Here is an 18,948-nt window from a genome sequence, read left to right on the forward strand (position 1 = left end):
CCATCAGTGTAGATCTTATATTTAGTCTGTGGGTGTATTTCTCCTTTTAGGTCAATGCGGCATTCCTCCACGGCTCGTGACGGATGCTGGGAGGGGGCGCGGTAGCCAAGGTCGGTAAGATACTCGCCTAAAGTACCAAAGAATGTTTAGAGGTGTCGCAAGTTCGATACCCGGTTCGTCCTAGTCAAAAAAACTTTCCTGACACAGGGGTACAACAAAAATGGTGACATGACCGCAGCGAAAATTGCTACCGCAGGGAGTCCCCCATCGAGGGGTTAGCGCACCAACCTCTCGACGAGTATAAAAAACAAGCCTGTCGTTCGGAATCGGCAATAAATTGTAGGTCCCGGTCTAATTAGCCCTCGTGTGCAGAAAATGACCGTGGTGCGACAAAAATGATCAATGATGCTGGGACCATCCTGTGATTATCCTTTCCATCTGAGCTTAGGAAAGTGTCTCGCCGTTCCCCAGCGTAACAGGAGTTTTGAGACGGGTCAAGAGGCTAAATTTGGCTTCACATTCTACCAGGAGACTGAGTGGGGGCAGTCCCAGTATGACTTGGAGTGCGTTTGTGGGCGTATTTGAGTAGGTCTTAGATATATATATATATATAGCAGATATCCTCTCTGAATTGAGGCAAGGCACTTCTGTATTGATACGGTAGTATTGGCTCCCCATATGGCGGCGAGGACCCGGGTTCAAACCTTTCCGTCGCCTCAGTGGTGGTCGGCTGAAGTTGGTTTCCTGTGGTTCCCAACTTCAAGGCACGAATGCGAGCCGATCTCTCCGTTAAAAGCCTCGCCACACAGAGCAACAGGCCTACAACGGTAAAATATTCAGTCACCACACTTCACTAATAATTATAAAAATTGGTGGCAGCTGACAGCACTACACAGAAACAAAGTTGATGTTAGGTTCCCAATACGGAAGTTCCTCAGAAGAATGTGGACGAGTTGTATGTGTGGTTTAGTAGCAGTTATATACAATGGCTGTAGGTGAGATGACCTTCTTCAGTGACGTCACGAGCTTCGCGTGGAAGCCTTCTGCTGTAGATGTGTTAGTCACTTGCACACGCTCTTCACGGTCGTCAGGGGGTGGGCCAAGTTCTCTTTGTTCGAGGGCCAACACAATGGTTAGACGCAGACGCAGTGTCACGGGCCGCACAAGGGACAAAAGTCCGGCATATAAGCCGCATGTACAAGGGAAGAGTACTCCGGCAAATACGTCGCACCCATAGAATTGCCTCCTGCTATGGCATCGCGGACCGGACAGCCACAAACATTTTGACGAGATTTATTACTAATTAACTTAACTCTTCATTTAATTAAATATTAATTATAAACAACCACCAATGAATTATGAACTTAACTCTTCATTTTTTGGAGAAAAGGGTATTGAATGTTCTTCTCTCATAGTCAGCGAAATCAGCGGCGCAGAAGGAAAATACTCAAACAGCTGCATCGTGGACTTTTACAGATCAGACCAAACAGCATTACCCTCGCTAGTAACTTCCACGTTGACTGGAAGCAATTCATTACTTCTTCGACAGTAGGCAAGTAAACCTTCAGCTATTTTTTATTTTTCAGACAATTATGAATGTTAATATTTTAATGCTCTAACAAGAGTGGAAAATTTTACTTTATAAAACATTTAAAGTTTGTCAAAAGAACAATTTTGTATTTTAAAAATTTTTATTGAAAATTTTGCACAAAAAAAAATGCGTTTCTAGTTTTCTTTTTCACCCTGCTTAATGCCTGACTGAATATTTTTACCAATAGATAGCAGCATATTATTTTCGAATTTTTATGAAAAAAAAATTATGGGAAATTTTTTTGAGAGAAAGTTTACTCGTCGAGATTACTATCACTGATGATTTCGCAAGAAAATTTGCTACTATAGTTCCCGTAACTCCCGCAGTCGATTTTTGAAATCAATCACGTGACCTGTGTGTTTTAAAGAGGTTTTGTATTTGTGTATTGAAAATACAAATTGTGTTGTTTTCATCAAATTAGAAATATTTTTTTCCGACATTAACCACAATCGAAACTAATGTCAAGAATATTTGTTTTCCAGCTGTTGGCCACACCTGCTCTAGTTCACTCACTGACTTAGTCCCTTGATGTCTTGGCAGAAGTGGATATATACAGTCAAACCTCGTTAGTGCGTCACTCGGTTAACACGTCACTCCGCTTACCGGGTCACTTTTTCGAAGTCCCAATTATCCTCAGGCAGGAATTGGCACAGCTATGTCTTACTCCGCTTGCTAAGTCATATTTTTGCGCTCCCAAGAGTGACTCATTAACGAGGTTTGACTGTATTGAGCGTTTTACAAATTTTGGATGCATTCTTTCATTCTACTAATTTTTTTGGTCACTCATTCCCCAAATCTGCAACTCCTCTGAACTTGCCACCCTGTAAATACGCCACAGCACGTAACTGCAAGCTTGGCAAGCATGCGTGCATGTTCAAACTTTTTGCGCAAGAAATCACAACTTCCCTTTCGCCTCCACACGGTACAAGCAATCTTGCATATGTACCAGTTTTCACACTGAGCAATTCACTGAAAATTCACCGACAAACCATTCGGCACAAGTGAGCGAGCGCTTGACCGAAACAGTTCCGAAGTGAATAAATGATTGAGTTGAGACGCAAATGATTGAGGTGATGCAAACGAACGATTGAATTGGCAAATCAGTGGCCAAGTGAGCACACGCGTGTGTGTGCACGCAGGTGGGTGATCAAGAAGTTTTTAACCTATGGGCCGCGAGCCAAACTTCAGTCACATAGACTCCGAGATGGGTCCGTACATATCCACTTACAACCATGGGTTGGTTCTTAACCCATGGTGTGTGTCGCAGAGGCTTCCGAAATGGGTCGTACAAATCCACTCGCAGCCAAGAGATGCATCACTGGCTTGCAATTGCCAATTGCGACACTGGTTTGATAAATTTCGAAAACAAACGGTTCTCCATGGGTCGGTCGTGAAATAGATCATATTGTTGATTTCGAAATCTGCAGGGGAAAAAAATCAGAGACGATGCGCACACATGGGACGTCCTGTACCATTGTTATTTAGATCGGGAAAAATTCTAATCCTACGGGCACATTTCAAATTCTCATTAAAAAAAAACCAAAAAAACCAAAAAAAACTACTGTCAAATGCGGGAGAAAATAACCCCTTCACGTAGAAGCTTTTGCCAACAAATCTGTAAGATCTCCATTTGATGAATCGGCAATAAATCGGCGAGAGGAATGAACAAAAAAGTTTGGAAAAACATGATATAGACCAGCGGTTATCAACCGGTGCTCCGCGGAGACCTTGGGACTCCTTGTACACTCTCCAGGGGCTCCGCGGCCGCTTGAGGAAAATAAAAAAAAACAGTAAAATGTAAAAAAATAATTATAAATATTTTTAAATGGTAAAAATAAATCAGTGACTTTGATGAATAATTAAAAAGTTGGCCTACGGGGCTCCGCCATAGAATTTTTTAACTTAAAAGGGCTCCGCGAGTCAAAAAAGGTTGAGAACCGCTGATTTAGAGTATAGCTCCCAAAACTTTTTATTCCATCGTCCCCTTATTCAGGATTTTTTTTCTCTCTTCCCCCCCCCCCGACTCAAGCTAACCCATGGGATCCTTTTTTATATTCGTAACTCCCATCGCCCCCCATGACTCAAGCGAACCCATAATATCCTATTTTACACTCGTAACTTCCATCGCACCCCCCGACTCAAGCGAACCCACAGGATCCTATTTTATACTCGTAGCTTCCATCGCCAACCAGGGGGGCGACATCGCTCACTTCGGAAAAACATTATTTAAAAAATTTGCTCTCAATAATGTTTTTCCGCGAAATGGGTAATATCTCCCTCTGCGGAAGCGGTGGAACATATCCCGGGGAGGGGGTGATAGCAGTTATGAGGATACAATATTGGATCCTATGGATCGCTCAGGAAGGGTAAACGAAAGAAAAAAGAAATTCTGGGCGAGTGTACGACGAACAAAATGTCTTGAGAAACTGGTTCAGAATAGTGGGTATTATCGCCCCCATACCGGTAGCTTCCATAGCAATGGAACATACTAAGGGGAGGAGGGCGGCACGTAAAGAGTTACAGATACAATACAGGGTCACATTAGATCCCTCAGGAATTTGAGAGAAGGACGACGAGAATAAATGAAATTCTGCCCAAGGGGAGCGATGAACTCAGAATAGTATTTCTCCTAAGTGGGCAATATCGCTCCACTAATGGGCTTGGAATGCATCTGCGGGGGGGGGGGGATAGTTTTAAATACAGTATAGGATTTATTAGGATCGCTAAAGAGAGGGGGGTGAGAGAAAAATTGAATTCCAGGAGGGGGGCGCGATAACTAAAAATATTGAAAACTATGGCTTAGAAAAAGAATTGAGCATCGCCACACCAACTTGTTGAAGATGACCCTTCCCCCATATCGATCCAAAAAATACGCAATCAATCTTCTTCAACTCGATCATCAAGCAATCCAGCCCGAAAATGGCTGACGTATAGCCACCCGTAGTAAAAGGACATCCATCTATACCACCCGTAGATAAGATACTTGGCACACACACACACACTCAGCTCGTAGACTATATTTATCTTGAAGCCAGTTGGGAAACGTATGGACAGAATGAAAAACAACCCTTTACTAAAGAGCCGCAAATAGCCCCGCTGATAAGGGCTATCGAGCTTTTCTTCTCTCTTTTTTTTTGAGCCACCCACGCCCTAAAGCCGATATAACGTAAGGCTACGCATACCAACCAAACTCCCGCTGTTTAAACATATGATGGACAGGTCATTACAACATCATAATCGCTCAACGCCACACCCACCGCAAACAGTAAATAGCCGAGATGATCGTTCGCATCTAGAATAAATAAAAGAACCACCGACGACTTGTGCGCAAACCTCCCTCGCAACCCGTTTAAATGCACTTCTTATAAATGCAATCCTACGCCATTTTGCTATTTTCTGCTGTTTTGTTTTTTTTTCCCCCATCAGCAATACCTATCCATTTAAGTTCTTGAAAAGGTCGTGACATGATAGAGGTTTTGTGTTGTTTTTTTTGTGTGTGCATTCTTAACATGCAACAGCAGAACCTTGAAGCTTGGCGTACTAACTACCATTGTGGTTAGCCATCTTGGAATAGGATCGCTCCATCATTCGGAAACTGACTGTAATGGGTGAGATACGTAAAAAAAAAAAATCCAAGAACATCGGATTAACTCGTTGGTGGTGGTGAGTAACACCCGTGGTTGTAACAAAATGTGATGTTTCCAAGAGCTCTACGTTCTGCTATTGTGCTTTTTTCCTAATTCCACCAAGAGCCCGAGAATTGGTATTTCCAAGAGCCTCTGTATATAGTCGATATTTCTAGGAGCTCTAGGATCTACTAATGCGCTTTTAGATAGTTGATTCTGGGTTCTACTAGAATCTAGTAGAACCCCGAATCAACTATCTGAAGGTGCATTAGCAGATCCTAGAGCTCTCCTGGAAATGTCCACTATATACAGAGGCTTCAGTGGGGTATATAGAGCTCTTGGATCTGCTAATGCGCTTTTAAATAGTTGATTCTGGGCGAAATATCAACTCACTAAAGACACTATAGAGAGTTGATATTTCTAGAAGTTTAGAAGTTCTAAGTTCCACGAAAAGCCTGAGAATTGATATTTCCAAGCAGGGACGTCTTAAGAACAACATGGGCTTCCGGGCCAAGTGGTTTTTCGGAGGCCCTACCTGATAAATCCTAGAAAATTTCAACCGGATCTCATTTTTGTGAGGTCCCTCTTCTCTTGAGGCCCCCCCCCCCGGGCCGTGCCCGGGCTGGCCCATGCGTTAAGACAGCACTGTTTCCAAGAGCTCTAGGTATTCCCACTTTATCACCTGTATATAGTAGGTATTTCCGGGAACTCTAGGATCCGCCACTGCTAATGCGCTTTTAGATAGTAGATTCTAGCAGCTATAGAGAGTTGATATATCTTGAAGTTCTGAGTTTCCACTAAGAGCCTATATATTGATATTTTGAACAGTTCTTCACTGAAGCATTTGTAGGGACCTACAGAAAATATTATTACAGATAGGTTAACATTGTAAACAGTTTGAGTATTTGGCGCTATTTCCTATTGAACAGAAATTTCGCCGGGACCAAAGAAAATGTCGTTATAAGCAGGTTATCGTTATAGACAGTATCGTTATACACAGGTTTCACTGTAGTAGGTATTTCTAGGAGCTCTAAGTTCTGCTGAGTTACCTATGCAGGGTTGGTACTAGAGCTCTTGGTTCTGCTGAAGAACCTATAGATAACTGGGATTCGTAGGAGCTCTACTTTCTGCTATGGTTTTAGATGGCTGGTATTTTTTGGAGCTTTAGGTTTGGCTAAAGCATCTGCAGATAGTTTGTTATTCTCGGAGCAAAAGGTTCCGCAGAGGCGATAGTTGATATTTCCAGAAAATTACAGAGGTATTTCCAAGAGCTCTAGATTCTATTATTAAGGCACCTGTAGATTGTATGTATTTCTAGGAGCTCTCGGCTCTGCTAAAGCGCCTTTAGATGGTTGATATTTCAAGGAACTCCAAATTCTTCTAAGGTGGCTATAGAGATATATCGTCTAGAAGCTATCTAGATTAGACTAGATAGCCCAAATCTTTCACGTTTTAGGCCATACCAGGTTCTACTCAGAGGCAGATTTAACGGCGGGCGCCCGAAAACATAAACTTTACGCTTTTTTATAATTTACGGTCCCAATATTTTCTTTTGCGCCCGGGGCCTCAACCGTAGAACCACTGGTTCTACTATAAAAGTTGGTAAGTCTAAAGAGTTCCAAGTTCCACCAAGATACCTACAGTGGTTTGGTTTTTTTTTAAAAGCTCTGTAATTCTAATATTAGGCGGGGAACTTTAACATTGTCCCTATGAGAGAATTTCGGTGCCGGAAGATTTTATCCTTTTAAGCAGGGCCGACTGTACTTCCATTTCAATAAACCCTGTTGCATAATCCGACAGAACTAATCCCAGTGATTCAGAAACCACCAAAAAAGTGAAAACTTTCTATTTAAGCAATAGCTTAAAATTCTGTTCAAGGCATCTAAAATTCTCAGACACCTAAACCTCTGGGATAGGATTTTAAACAGAACTCTTTCGCCCACGTAAACCAAGAGAAATGTGCAATTAGACCTGGTACTCCGGGTGCTGGAGCGCATAGAATTATAAATTCTTTTAAAATTATTTAAAATTACGTGCGGGAAAGAGACATAATGCATGCTTTCTCGGCTAAAAGAGTATCTAGTTTCGGCCCTGGACATAAGGCCCACCACCGACCTTCATGTGCCTGGCACACTTGCAATTTTTTCGGTAGGCAGCGAGCACTATCATCCAAATTTATTGTCAAATGTGTTTTTTTTTTTCTTTTTTAAGGCCCATATACGTTTCTATTTAGTTTTTCATCTTTGGGCAAAGTTGCTGGACGTCCCATTAGTACGAGATTATTGGGATATAATACTGCATGGGGGACATGCATCGTAAACAACACCTTGTATATCCATGAATTCTTGGGGAGGGGGCTAAGAACTCTTAAAAATGTTATTGGGAATGGAGGGTCCAAGCACCATGAGTTCTCAGGATCCGGTGGCTACGCCCAACGTGTAAAAGAGGACATCCCCGAACAATACAGTCGAATCCCGTTCTAACGAATACCGTTATAGCGGAAATCTCGTTTTAACGAACAGTTTTCTAATCCTCCAGATAAGTTTACATGGGAATAAAATGCAAAACACTGGGATTCCTTTATAACGAAAAATCATTATAACGATGTGATTTCTTCGGTCTCTTGGAGTTCGTTATAACGGGATTCGACTGTATTTTGCAGGAACGAAGAGAAACCTCGTGTCCCGCCAAAACGGGACGTTTGGCATGCGTGTTAATATATATGAGGAGCGGCACGCGCATCGGAAATAATCGTGATTGTGGCACGCCTTGGAAAAAAAAAAAAAAAAGGTTGGCTATCCGTGACATATATTAACAAAGACTAACGTAGCTGATATTGGTTGTGCATTATCTAAATCAGTGTTTCTCAAACGCCTGGCCGCGACCCGGTACCGGGCCCTAGCAAGAGTCAAACCGGGCCGTGAGTGATTCGTCATTTTATTTATCCCCCCATTGACATCAGTCACGTTTGTGACCAGGCCTTCCACTCAAAAGATACCGGGCCGCGGTCTCCCAAAGGTTGAGAACGAATGCTCTAAATTGTTGATACCGTACCCCCTCGTTCGTACCGGTATCATTTTCTGGTCACAGGCCTTTACTTATTCTTCTCGGAAAAACCATATGCTGCTCGAATTCCACAGATGATTGTCGAATGCGGACGTTTACCTAAAAAGGACAGGCCGTAATAAGAAGAAGACACATACTCTCGTCTTCTTTTTCTCACGCGAATTTGACCTTGAAGAAGTTCATTTGCTGCAAGTAAGAAGAATATTTTCTTTTCTGCTCTGGGATGCCATGATGTGGAGGAATGGCGGCGTCTTTTTCTTGGCCATCGTACAACAACCAGACAGACTGCTTGACGCCATAAACGGGGGAATCCTTGTGTTGTTGTTGTTGTTGTGCGAGAACGCGACGACCTTGACTTGCACGTATTTCCACCACGAGATCGTAACGTCCGTGACACTTTTCTTATATGATCTGCCCCTTGGGCGTTATCTGCTTTTGATGGCTTTCTATCGCTCTCATTGGACAACAGTGAAACCTCGATATAACAATACTCTGCGGAGCAAGAAAAAAAAATCGTTGTAGGGGGAATTATTGTTATGTATCGAGAGGTAGCAGTTTAAAATGATAGACATTTCTAAACAAGACTCTGGAAAATAACGTTGTAGAGGGGTTTATCGTTGTAGTGAGGTTTGACTGTATCCTGTTATATATATATATCCGCCAATGTTATTATTGTCACCGATCTTCTAGCCCAGTGTTTCGTCTCGCAAAGTCCGTTAACAGAATACTGTTATGCCCCTACGCAGGACCGTAACTAGAGGGGGTTGGGGAGGGGGCAACTGCTCCGGGTGGCAAAATTTAGGGGCGGCAATTTTAGGTGGGAACAAAGAACACCGTTATAAAATTATCGAATTCTAAAGTTGGGGGGGGGGGGTGTGGCAAAACAATTTTTGACACGGGCGGCAAAAACCCTAGCCTAGTTACGGCCCTGCTCTAGATCAGGGTTTTCCAACGTAGAGTTTCAAGCGGAACACTTGATGATAATGAGAGAGAGAGAGAGAGAGAGAGAGAACTCACATACAAATTTTTGAATATTTATCAAAAAGTGTGTCACTACTGCCGTCTCAGCACATCATAGGTCCCTGGACCACAGGGGCTCCAGCCCGGAAGGCCCGAGATGATTCTTATCATTTTTGTTTTTCACACAAAAAGTTCATACTACAGGGGCTCGTGAATAGTCTGACCTCGGAGGGGGGGGGGACCCACCAAAGATCTTCAAAATAATTTTGCAAAAATGAACTAAGCGGCACGTTTACAGATCGCTTAAGTGACCCGTGGTACAAGTTCAGAGCATTTAAGTGGCCTTTGACATATTTTCAGACTATTCAATTATGCCCGTGGCATATTTTAATCATTCAAGTAGGCCCGTAGTACATTTAGATATCTCTTAAGTGACATGCGGCACAGTTTTGGAGCACTGAAGAGGCCCGTAGTGTAGTTCTACATCATCCAAGTTACCCGCGGCACATTCCCAGTTTATTTAAGGGTCCTGCGGCATAATTACAGATTACTTGAGTGACGCGCGGCACAGTTCCAGAGCACTTAAGCGGCCCGCGACACATTTCTAGAACACTTGAGCAGCCCGGACACATTTCCAGACCACTTGAAGGATCCGCGGCACATTTAGAGATCGCTAAAGTGGACTTATGTATAAGGGGAATGTTAGTTCAGGTGCCCACAAACGTGGGAGACCCACTAAAGTGGCTGTATAGAGGATTTATCAATGGGGAGAATGTTAGTTCAGATACCCACAAACCGGCGAAAGATTTTTAGATGCCATTAAGAATACAGTGGATAATGCTTACAACGTTTTTCAAAAAATCGTCATGAAGAAACGTTGCAAGTGAAAAAACCTTAATGAGAATTGGTTAGAGTTAGGACCTCGAATATAAGTCGTACTCAGCGGAAAACATTGTAAGTGGGAACGTTATAAGAGGGACCGACTATATTTCATATTTTTATAAAGGGTGGTTGAATACGAAAGCATCATTCAAACCCCGTGTCACAGAAGTTCAGTAAACCCGAACCCCACTCCCAACCATCGGTACTGACGTAATACTTGAATGAACCCAGTAGGATAAACCCATAACTTCTACCCCCCCCCCCCACACGGTCCATTCAAAGGTGGTGATATTTTCCCACTTCAAGAAACACTGGTCTCTATAAACACTGGTCTGCCATCAAAAATGGCAGACACAGCAAAGGAAGACCATAGATTTAGTTGTTTGTTGGCAATGAATGATTGGAGGGGGTTGATGGCCCTCCCTCCTCGAGCAAAGTGTGATGGAACGGCGAGCAAATTGCAGCTTTAAGTGGGGGGGAGAATCCTCCGTAATTACCATCTTATGGAAAGTCGTCCAAGTGCCATCACGGCTGTATTATAATAGGGCTCTCCCCCAGTCACTGATAACCGCGGAAAAAGACGGTATTTACCGTAACCCATCGTTAACGTACCGTTGATGAAGTTACCACGGATCGAGGAAGGGTACCTACTGTCATTGCTTCTTACGTGTTGTGTGGATGGAAACGCTGACAGCGTGGGATCAGACACTGCCTTCCATCTGGCGGAGGATTTCAACATACCCACAAACCATTGGAACACACATGAGGGGTCATTCAAGTATTACGTCAGCATCGGTGGGGTGGGGGGTCCGATTTGCTGGCTTTTGATGACAAAGGATGATGGGTCACGGGGTTTGAATGATGCTTACGGCATCTTAAATGTTCTTAATGGCGTCTTACACGGCAAAAACGAGAAAAAATTATCGCTAGTTTGTGTGGGGGCACCTGAACTAACTCAACCATCGGGCCTGACATCATGACATCAGTCAAACCGGGCCGTGATTAGCTCGCCGATTCATTTTTACCCATTAGGCATGCGTATTACCGTGCCTTCTACTCACATAAGAAATCAATCGGGCCACGGTCTTCCAAAGGTTGAGAACACACAGTCGATTTGTTGTTGTTCGAGTCAATTTCGACTCCTGGTGACTCTATAGATCGTGGCTCTCCAAGCTCTGGTCAGTCGTTCACAGCATGTCTCAGTTGTGCCAGCTTCATTCCAGTGCTTTGCAACACCTCCTCTATCCATCTGGTGCTTGTGATCTCTGCCTCTTCCTCTCATTCCCTCCATTCTTCCAAGCATTACCATTTTTTCTAGTGATCCTTCTGCACGCATTATATGACCAAAGTAAGGTAGTTTCTGTTTAGTGACTGCTGCTTCTACAGAATAGTCATAGCCTTGACTTCTTCGATAACCGATTTGTTAGTCCTTTTAGCTGTCCATGGAATTCTCAGCATCCTCCTCCTCCAGCACCAAAGTTCGAAGGAATCAATTGTTTTCTTATCTGCTTTCCGTAGTGTCCAGCTCTTAGTCACTTTAATCATTTAAGTGAGCTGTGAATGTGCCACGGGCCGCTTAAATGCTCTGGAGTTGTGCCACCGGGTCACTTGAGCGATCAATGTACCGCTTAGTTCATTTTTGCAAAATTAGGTTTGGGGGGGGGGCAGGCCACATTTGGTCCCTGGACCAAGGGTTTACCATATACCGCTTAAGTACTCTGGAACTGTGTATGCATCACTCTAGTGACAGGGAATTACGCCGGGGATCACTTAAGTAATCTCGGAATGTGCCGCGGGAGACTTGAGTGATGTAGAACTACACTGGGGGGGCCACCTAAGTGCTGTAAAACTATGTCACATGACACTCAAGAGATCTCTAAGTATATGACGGATCACTGATACTGTACCTAATCGCTAACAGCAATACGGGATGTTCGTTATTGCTCGATAGTGCGGTTGTCTCACAAGATAATGTATTTGTTTCTCTATTTCATTTCTACCCTAAAGGCGGATTTATAACGGGGCGGAGGGGGCAAACCTGATTTTATCGCCCCCAACACTGCAAAAAATTCGATGATTTTATAACGGTATTATCTTTACTAAAATTTGCCGGCCCCAAAAGTTTGCGGCCTGGGGGCAGTTGCTTCCTTTAGTCGCCCTGTGGTTCCGGCCATGGCCTGTTAGGCTATAGGTCGTAGGCTATAGCCTACGACCCCTAAGGACACCCCCCCCCCCCCCATATTGTGATGCTAATTTCCACGCCGTGGGGATGGAGCACTTTGTCAGAAATTCCAGTGGAAAAAGATATGGTGATTTTCAACGAAGAGTGACCACACTATAGGCCCTATTATAACCCCCCCCTCCCGTTAAAGGACACCAAAACTCAATTCGCAACAAAATTTCATGACGCAGACAAGGGAAGGCCAGCCGAAGCGGTGAAGCCGGCACCTCCAGGCCATGGGTAGACTGACAGGGCTTTAGTAACAGCCTGAACATTAGAGAAGGGCCAGCCTCATTTTTTTAAAATCTTTCACATTTACTAGAAAATTAGAATAAGGGGCCACTGAAAGTCTTGGCCTGGGGAGTTTAATACCGTCTTTAAGCTTGTGCTTAACCGAACACAGTCTGGGACCCCAGCTGCATTGAGAGGCGGGGGGGGGGGGGCGGCTGGAATTTATGATTTATTTGTACTTGAATGATTGAGGGGTAGGTATGTATGTAATACACGTGCATTTTTACTATCTACTTTGTCCGAGACAGACTGATATTTTGCCTAGGGCCTAGACCCAAGAAGCTGTGAACGACCTCCCATTGGAAAGGCCGCATTTATTCATCGATATAACTGGTATTGTGTCAATTTCAATACAACACTACTGATTGATAACAATATATTCTTTAAAGCCTATCAAGTTTTGTTTCCCTGTCCGTTAAAAGGCCGTAAATCGCAGCTCAATAACAGCCTAGTAAAACAGCGAAAAATGGCCACGTGTGCGTACCAGTAAACCTGTCATTTTCAGCACTTTTGTAATAGGTCGCACCTTTTTTTTAAAGATAACCTATCCAAAGAAAAGCTGGTTCTTTTATGGATAAAGCTTAAATGAAAACAAGGCAGGCCCCGGTAAACTGACTTACAGCCTTTCTGTAAACTCACGCGTACAATAGGCAGGAAAAGCCTTTTAAATGTTTACTCAAACACCTGATCTAGAGGATTCAGGCTTTCGAAAAATAGATTCCATTAGGCCGAATAAAAGGTATTTTTTTTTTACGATATGCGAAGGCCGCGTGCAAACGTCAAGGGCATTGAAGGCACCGTGGGCGTTGTGACGAGATAAAAGGGGGCTCGACAGGCCGTGGTGAATGTCCAAGAGGCCTGTGAAATATCATCGCCTGACTTGACACTAATGATAAGATAGTGACAAAAATGATAGTTTTATTGAGCTTTGGCCTTTTCGGCCCTTGAGGTTATATCCATTGTTGTTGCAATTATCGAAACGTTTCACATCAAAACAAGCCTAGTCTTATTTCTATAAAGCCTAAGGACCTAGAGCAAACATTCTTAAATTTATTGCGTATGCGGCACCCTTGGAAATAAGAGTAGAATTTTAAAACGGCCCTGCCCCCCAATCACTTTCAGCGGCTCTCTAAAACTACAGATCACTGAAGAGGCCCTCGACACATTCCCAGATCCATTAAGTGGCTCGTGGCATATTTACAGATCATTTGAGTGACTCCGGCAGAGCACTTAGGTGGTCTGCGGTGCAGTTCCAGACTACTTGAGCGGCACGCAGTGCAGTTCCACATCACCAAAGTGGCCCGCGGCACATTCCCAGGTCACTTAAGTGACTCGCGGTAATATTTACACAGAGCACTTAAGGGATCCACAGCATACTTACAGATCACTCAAGTGGCCCACGCAGGGCTGTAATTAGTATTTTCGCCAGCCCACAACTTTAAAATTCTATAATTTTGTAACGGTGTTCTTTGTTCCCACCTAAAATTTCCGCCCCCTAAATTCCGTGCCCGGTGCAGTTGACTCTTCCCTAGTTACGGCCCTGGGGCCCAATTCCCAGATCCATTAAATGGCTCGTGGTAGATCACTTGCGTGACTTCGGTACTGTATCAGATCGCTTGAGTGGCCTGCGGTGCAGTTCCAGAGTACTTGAGCGTCACGCACTGCAGTTCCACATCACCTAAGATCCCTCAAGTGGCCCGCCGCACATCATTCCCAGGTCACTAAAGTGACTCGCGGCATATTTACAGAGCACTGAAGCACGTTTTCAAACCAATGAAGTGGCCGCACTCTCCTGTAGAGGTTGAATATCCTTGGTGTAGTATTTAGAGCAGGCATCTTCAACCCGTTGCTCGCGAGCATCATGGGTGCTCCCTAAAGTACCCAGAGTGCTCGATGCTCATGCCCGATTTCGTGCTCTCGAGCACTTGATCAACGCTAAAATTAAACACCGTGTATCAATTGCATTCAGGGATTGAAATCAACGCCTTTTCATGCATTCACATGTAAAACTTACCCTAAGGGTGCTCTTCTTTCAATGATGGGTACAGGAAGTGCTCGCGACTGGAAAAATGTTGAAGACCTCTGCTCTAGAGAGCAATGTTTCTTGACATCATTTTTCACCGAAGGCCCCACTTGGACCACGATTCCTTCTCGTGGACTCCTTTTCATCCAGGAGTTAGGCCCTTTCTCGAAAAATTACTTCAACAAGTGATTTTTCGAGTCAATTTATAGTGATTTTCTTTTATTATAAATAACATCGGTCTCCGGGCCCCTGGGTAAGAGTTCAGCGTGTTTCTTTCTTGTCCTGGTTCTACGAAGGGCGGTCTCAACGTCATGGGATCCTCAGGACAGAGTGACGTTCTAGATGCGTATTTGCGAACACTGGCAGGCTTATTTTTCTACATAGACGGCCCCCGGGAAAAGTGTTGTTTCTGAGGGCCCCAAAGTTAGGTGGAAGTAACCGCTCGAATTTTTATATTAGCTTACTGTACAGGGTGCCCCCATAAACTTAGATGGATTTTTAAAAAATGAATAGATTGACGTACCGAAGTCGGTTCGAAAAATCAGATTTTTTTTTTTTCGGTACAAAAAATAAAATTAATTTTCGCCACCTAGCGGCGAAATGCTTTGATGAGTCCTTGGAAGCACGTAACTTGATTTTCTTTTAACAGCCCGTCCAAATTTTTGGGACACCTTGTACTATCTCTCGAAAATCATTGCACGGATCCCATCAAGTAGGATCCCTGTAGACATGGGGGGCCCCTTTGTCTCAATAGCTCTATTGCCCACAATTTAGCCCCCGTCAAAACTCAAGTGAGACATTCGTGGTAAGAAGTTTGCGGCTCTACCGTCAACCCCCTTGTGGCACGTCACAGGCAGTGAAATTTTTTATCACAGGCATCTAAATTTCCGAACCGGCTTGAAGGGTTAAACGCCAGGGCTCACAGACCGGGAGCGTCAAGTGCAGCGGGGAGTGGGGGGGGGGGCTCATAAAAACGATATCTGAACAAAAATTTCGAGAATGCAAATTGGTGGGCGGGATTAGGGGGGTGGGTGGTCTCATGATACTTTTGAGACGACCCTAGTTTGTGGAAGCGAAATGGGCTATAGAAGTTAACGCGTTCGGCAACAATTGGTATTATGTTGAGTTCAGCCGGGTTTTCCTAGAAGCAGGTTTCATGTTCTACGCACAACGTGATTCGTCCATCACGACACGCCGTCCACTCACCAGTGAGAAAAGCAGCATGACTGTTTTTCCTACGGAGCGCAATACGCCTGACGACAGCGCTTTACGTCGGGCGTGATTGGCCGACTGCTTCTGGAGGAAGGAGAAGAAGATCCCTGCGGCAAAGGTCAAAAGAATAATTAAAGGGCAGACAATAGTGGAATGGCAGAAGCAATGGAATGATCCAAAAACAAACGGACGGCTTATTCATAGAGTCATCCCAAAAGTCCAGTGGAAAGAACGTTACTGGAGTAGGGAAAAGACAATCTTCTTCTCGGGCCATGGACCGTTTCCCACCAACTTCAAGCGTTTCAAAATTTCCGACAACGAGCAATGCATATGCGGAGGAGTGGGAAGTCCAATTCACTTTGCCACGGAATTTGTACACACCAGTCGTTTCCACCTAGTTAAACCACGACCGCAATTGGAGAACGAGTGGTTTAAAAGAATGGCCAAGGATGATAAAGCACTCAGGAAAATCAAGGAACTGGTCGGCTTTTTGGAAGAGAACATGGAGTGGCTCCATAATAAGCGGACGGGAGCGGCGAGCCCACCTGCACCCAGGAGAAGGAGTGAGAGAATCAGAAGACGTCAGGAGATAGAACAGGAGACGGGACGACAGGGAGAAGAAAAGGAGGAAAACGACGATCAACAGACAGACGATCCAGACTCCGACTTCCAATGAGGACGAGGCGAAGAAGGAGGAAGTCACGAATTAGTATTTAATTAAATAAGGGGGGCGAAAGCTGTTCCTTGTAGGCAAAGGTCGCGAGGCAGCTCCCTTGAAACCATGCCGGATGAGCGGCTGGACATTGAGGGCTGGGCGACGGCTGGCCAGGTGTCAGGCAGTTGAATGCATTCTGTGTGTTGTGCACTTAGTATAGTCGCTTTCGTGGCTCGGGGTATTTGTGGGGGGGGGGGACACACACACTCATACTCAATCGGTAGTAAATCGCCTATGGCGCTAGACCGGAGTTGTGCTCGGTTTGAATGAATGAATGAATGCTTCTGGAGGAGTCAAATGCGTCGTGCGCCGCGGTTTTGCCGATATTCTCTTCACTCTGGTGTGTTTTCTTTCCCTTTCCTTCAAACCGGAGCATGCAGACTATAGAGCAGCTGATGCCAAGGCCATATACTGTAATATAGCCGCCCTGATAGCCACGCTAGGAAAACACAAACGCGTAGCGTGATTATGTAACACGTTTCTGTCGGCGCGAAATGGTCTAATTCGGTTCACGCTGCCACAAAAAAACCTATTCCTAGGAAAACCCGGCTTTAACGTTCAACGTTATATACAGAACGCCGAGCTCAAAAGAGACCTATTCTCCTTAATCTGGGAGAAACACATTATTACATTGCCATAAAATGATAATATTTGAAGGGAGGGAGGGAGAGAAAAGAAAATAACACTTTGTTGCGGAAAATTGTGAGACTGTCTAAAACATTGTCTTGAAAGATTAAAGTATTGAATGTTTGAATATTTACAAAAATATACAGGGTGTTTCAAAAAGTATCATCCGATTTAAAAAAATCATAACTATTCAGATTTCAATCGGTTTTGATCGAATAATGTGTAGGTAAAAAGAGGGAAATCTCGAGTTTCACGCAGTTGCCGACAGGTAGCTCTTCCTTCGGCCGCCATTTCAGTGTTTGTCAAGATGGCGACTGCGCAACAGAAATCGTTTCGTGTTCTAAGCTTCGTGAAGTGTGAGTCCGTAACAACTGTCCATCGCGCTTTTCGTCGACAATATCCCTGGTGTTGAAATTCATACCGCTCAAGAGCATTAGGCGATGGTATAAACCAGCGGTTCTCAACCGGGGCTCCGCGGATGCTCAAGAAAAACACACAAAAAAAAACAGTAAGTTTGGAAAAAAAATTAATTACAAGTATGCCATCTTTCGACGTTTGTGACCAGCTCAAGGGCTTCCTGGCAGTTGAAATTAATGTAACATAGCTTATAAACCCAGGATGCCCTTTGGTAGGATAATCATCTATGAAAATATTGTGTATCATCGGGCCCAAGCTGGAACGTTGGCTAAGTGGACATTCAAGTATTACGTAAGCAGATTTTCAGCCATTTTTGATTCCCCCCTTTCCCTGTCAGCAGCTTAGAATATTTCATGTCTTTAAAAAGGGGTGGCTTGAAGGCATTCGATCATCCTAACCAACTGATGAACGGCACTGCGTTCTGCCACGAAACCAAAGTGTTCTATTAGGCTCACGTTTCATTTATTGTAAAAAAATATATATCATGTAAAAGTAAATTAAATTATTTTTGAAAACTTTAAATTTAAATTCATAATTAATATATAACAAATTTACTGCTGACTATTTATACGGTAATCAATGTTTTTTGCTCCTTTTGTTCGTTTAAAAGTTACTTTCCGAAATTTTTTGTGTTTCTAATTTATGCCCATAGATGGCACGCTTTCAATATTCCCACAAGCTGGTAAAATTTGCACTAATTTTCAAAAATTTAAAAGAATTGAATGAAATACACAGATGGAATCAAAATAACACAACACCGAGATATAAAACTGAATATTTTTTTTGTGCAATACAAGCATATATCCTAGTACAGTCAAACCTCGTTAATGAGTCACTCTTGGAAGAACAAAAATGACTTAGTAAGCGGAGTGACTCGTTAAACGGAGTAAGTCATAGCGGTGCCTGAAACAATTGGGACTTCCAAAAAGTGACCCGGTAAGCGGAGTGACTGTATATCTCAGTTTGCAAACAGAGCCGTCTTAAGAGCATGATGGGCTAATTGCTTTGTCAGAGGCCCTTCCTGGGAAATTCTCATTTTTGTGTGGCGCGTTCAGACGGACGGGCACGGGTGGGCTCATGCGTTCAGACGGACGGCACTGTCTGCAAATACCTATAGGTCAAAGGTATTACCCATGGACAGATGGCCTTGCACCCCGCATGATGGGCTAATTGCTTTGTCAGAGGCCCTTCCTGGGAAATTCTCATTTTTGTGTGGCGCGTTCAGACGGACGGGCACGGGTGGGCTCATGCGTTCAGACGGACGGCACTGTCTGCAAATACCTATAGGTCAAAGGTATTACCCATGGACAGATGGCC

The sequence above is a fragment of the Pholcus phalangioides genome, unplaced genomic scaffold (assembly GCF_987345545.1).
Source record: "Pholcus phalangioides strain wild (caught in Gottingen) unplaced genomic scaffold, Ppha-v1.0 ptg000010l_1, whole genome shotgun sequence".
NCBI lineage: Eukaryota > Metazoa > Arthropoda > Arachnida > Araneae > Pholcidae > Pholcus > Pholcus phalangioides.